Genomic DNA, 4,516 nt, shown 5'->3' on the forward strand with positions numbered 1-4,516 from the left:
CAAAATCTGTACAATCTTGTGGAATCATAAGACAACTATATTCAATAAAATATTAGGAATAATTGTGGAATTATTTTTGGATGAAGTTGCTTGTGTTTTTATGTATAATTCTTGCTTTTCTCTTTGTCATCTGTGGAATTCTCTGAATTTTTAAAGGCTTGTGGTTTCAGAGGTTATTCAAAAAGAATGTGAAAGTTCAAAATATTTTCTAACCTTTTAGCTATTGAAGAAGGGTAAATGACTTTGAAAAGCTTGATGTTTTCAACAATTGCTTCATTTTCCTTTTCGGTCATTATGATGAAGAATGGAACTAACCATTATTTACAAAAAATTGACACCACCACCCAATAATCATTTTTTCTTATTTATCACAGTCACATAATAACTATCACACTTACTTTTTTTTTTTTTTTTAAGGCAGGATCTCACACTGTCACCTAGGCTAGAGTATAGTTGTTCACTGTGACCTCGAACTCTTGTGCTCAAGCAATCCTCCGGCCTTAGCCTTCTACCTACCTAGGACTATAGGCTTGCACCACCATGCCTAGCTTTTTCTTTTCTTTTCTTATCTTTCCTTTCCTTCCTTCTTTCTTTTCTTTTCCCTTAAAATGGGGATCTCACTATGTTGCCTAGGCTGGTTTAAAACTCCAGGCCTTAAGCCATGTTCCTGCCTTAGCTTCCCAAAGCACTGGGTTTGCAGGCATGAGCTACCACACTTGGCTACTATCACACTTATTGTTTTCAAAAACTGTGCAAGTTTTTCTTTTGGTGGAACATGTAAATGGGGATTCTATATTTTACTCCTAATAATTGTCCTCCTATAATTGTACTCCTAAAAATTCCCTGTGAACCCTCAAGCCTTAGAAACTGAGTTTCTAACAGAAAGTTCAAAGTTCTTTCTTTCCTTCTTTCTTTCTTCTTTCTTCCTTCCTTTCTTCCCTCCCTCCCCCTTCCTTCCTTCCTTCCTTCCTTTCCTTTTCTTTTCTTTTCTTTTTCCTTCCTTCCTTCCTTCCTTCCTTCCTTCCTTCCTTCCTTCCTTCCTTCCTTCCTTCCTTCCTTTCTTTCTTTCTTTCTTTCTTTCTTTCTTTCTTTCTTTCTTTCTTTCTTTCTTTCTTTCTTTCTTTCTTTTTCTTTCTTTCTTTCTCCCTCTCTCTCCCCTCCCTCTCTCTCTCCCTCCCTCCCTCCCTCCCTCCCTCCCTCCCTTCCTTCCTTCCTTCCTTCCTTCCTTCCTTCCTTCCTTCCTTCCTTCCCTTCTTTCTTTATTTCCTTCTTTCCCTTCTTCCTTTTGCCTGTTTTGTGTGTCCCCTGTAATGATGCATTGCTATTGTTCTGAGAACAACTGCTAGATACATTCTGGGACTCCCATTCCTGCTTCAAATTTGTTCAGTCGACATTAAGGGTCTATCATTTATGAGACATTTTACTAGGTAATAGGTATGTAGAAATGAAGTAGTTACAGTCTTCTCTAGTCTCTTACACATTTCACTAGATCATCACGTGAATGGATTAGTTGGCTAGGCTATACCCACTGGATATTGCATACATATTTACTAGGTGAAGTACGTGTTTGGTGTAGGAACCCTTTTTTAAAAAAAAATTATTTTAAGTTACAGACCTTAACAAGGTCTCATAAACTGGGACATTTCCTTTCCAGATGGTAAATGACTAGGGCTAGAAAGTTGTACATTTATCCTAGATTTCAAGAAGGATATGTTTTTTGAATAAACAGACTTTGTTTTGGAAATGCCCTAAAATTGTTTCTCCCACATTGGATCGATTATTTCAGTGTCCAGGAAGAGCTTGTGATTGTAAGTTGGTGTCTTCCATCCACTAAGCTGGAGAAGCTGCAATGACATGTCTTCCATTTTCTTCTTTCTTACTTTATATCATCTTACTCTATTTCATTTTATTGTTCTTCACCGTGAAAGACAAAAATGATCTGTAGTCATTCGGGAAGTGATAAGTTTAGTAGCTGTGGCCACACTTTAACAGTGTTGTGTAATCTTGACCGTGTTAATTTTCAGTAGCACCCTATAGATTGGCTACTACAGCACCACATTATAATGAAATGTGCAAATACATAGTTGACTCTCCCAAGCCAAGACTGTAACTACTTCATTTCTACACACCGATTACCTAGCAAAATGTCTAATAAACGATAGACCCTTAATGTCGACTGAACAAATTTGAAGCAGGAATGGGAGTCCCAGAATGAACCTAGCAGTTGTTCTCAGAACAAGAACTTTTGCAAGGCAAGGCGATGGATAATGTGTTGTCCCTGTGTCAGCATGACGATGGCTCTAGAGATGATGCCTGTTTTATTAATCATCCCCTCTGATGGGCACTGTGTTCACTCCAGCCTCAGAGAATCATAATAAAAGAAAACTGCTGAAAGGAATGTCTGGTCTCCTATACATTCCACTAGATCATTACTTGAATGCATTAGTTGGCTAAGCTGTATCCACTGGATATTGCATACATATTCAGTAGCTTAAATACGTTTGGTGTAGGAACCCTTTTATTTTTATGAGACGGAGTTTCGCTTTTGTTACCCAGGCAGGAGTGCGGTGGCGCAATCTCTGCTCACTGCAACGTCTGCCTCCTGGGTTCTAAGTGATTCTCCTACCTCAGCTTCCCCAGTAGCTGGGATTACAGGCCTGTGCCGCCATGCCCAGCTAATTTTGTACTTTTAGTAGAGATGAGGTTTCACCAGGTTAGTCAGGCTGGTCTCAAACTCCTGACCTCAGGTAATCCACCGGCCTCGGCCTCCCAAAGTGCTGGGATTACAGGCATGAGCCACTGTTTCCAGCCAGGAACCCTTTAAAACCTCCTTTTTTTCTTACTTTCCACATGCAGTCTCTTACCAGGACTGCCTGTGAAAGTGAACTCTTGAGCCAGATACCATGGTTCAAATCCTGGCTCTACCACTGACAAGCAGTGTGACCTCCAGTAAATGACCTAACTTCTCTCTGCTTTAGTTTCTTTATCTCTATAAAGAGAAAATTATAGTACCAGGCTTCTTGTAAGGATTAATTATGAGTTATTAAAAGAATATGTAAAGTACTTAAACCAGAACCATACAAGTATGATTTATTTATTTATCTAATCTTCCTTTTTCAGTTCAACCCCATAGCCGTTATTTTAGAACATTTCCTACATCATTTGCTGCCTGGACTGGTCTCTTTGCCTCTAAGATCCTTTGTTCTAAACTGTTATCCAAACAGCTACGAGGTTAATGCTGTTAACTCTGCATTTAGCAGTTACCTATCTAGAAATCATCGCTGATCATATCTCTCGCTTAAAAACCTCTTACTCACTTCTCATCCAAACTCCAAGAAGTCATCATCCTTTAGTAATTTTCTTTGTAATCATTTTAATCTTCTTTTACTCAGCCTCCCATGCATTGCCCCAACCCTGGGCTGCAGCCAACCAGATTCTTAATAATTTCCAATACTCAATGTACCTTTTCTCATCTCCACAACTTTGCACATGCCATGTTCATGAGACATATATCAGTGCTAACTTCAATTTACACTTTAAGACAATTCATGAACTCTCCTCTGTGAAACATTTTCTGGTCCTTTCTATCTCCACACCCTTTACCCATCCATAGCAGCCCTCATGAAACTATATTCGAATTATTAATTTATATGTCTTCCTAAAGTGAAGCTCATGGGAGCAAGGTCAATATATATTGTCCATCATTGTATTTGAAGCCTCAAAACCCATGATTGGCAATTAAATGATTATTTAATGAGTGAATTTGTGCTTATGTGCCTTTTCTAATGGTCAGCTTAATTGTAACCTATAATTTCTGCAAGTTGATCTATTATTTGCTTTGATCAAAGTAAACATTTGAACCATAGAGCAAAATTTTATAAAACCTATAATTGTCTACAATCAGACTTGTCAAGTACAATTCCTAAGAAGCAGTATAATGTAATGCAGTAGCTCCCAAAGTGTGGGCCTTGGACCTGCAGCATCGGAATTACCTGGGGACTTCCCTAGAAATGGAAAATTTGGTCCTCTCCCCAGACATAATAATCAGAATCTCGGAAAGTGGGACCCAGAAATCTGTATTCTAATGAACCCTCCTAGGGATTCTGATACACTCTCAAGTTTAAGAACCAGAGAAGCAATTAAAGCAAACTCTGTAGCCAGACTGTCTGCGTTCAATTACCAGCTCTACCCATTGTCAGTGGTTAAACAGAACATTTCTTCCCCTCTCTGCATCTCAGCTTCTTCATCTATAAAATGAGAATGATAATAATTAGGATTGTTATGACAATTAAATGAGTTAATACACAGAAAATACTTACCACAGTGCTTAATCAGTTAATGATACTTAATGAGTATTAACTCTTATTCTTACAAAATCACTATTCTCTTGAAATTTATTCCCTATGGGATGTTCTTCATATTTTCTCATTCTTTTGATTTCATATGCAGAATCTATTTTCATGCTGGTCAATACAACTACTAATAAGTTTGATGAGGAAATGGGACTTCCAGTTCA

Source organism: Macaca mulatta, chromosome 3 (assembly GCF_049350105.2).
Source record: "Macaca mulatta isolate MMU2019108-1 chromosome 3, T2T-MMU8v2.0, whole genome shotgun sequence".
NCBI lineage: Eukaryota > Metazoa > Chordata > Mammalia > Primates > Cercopithecidae > Macaca > Macaca mulatta.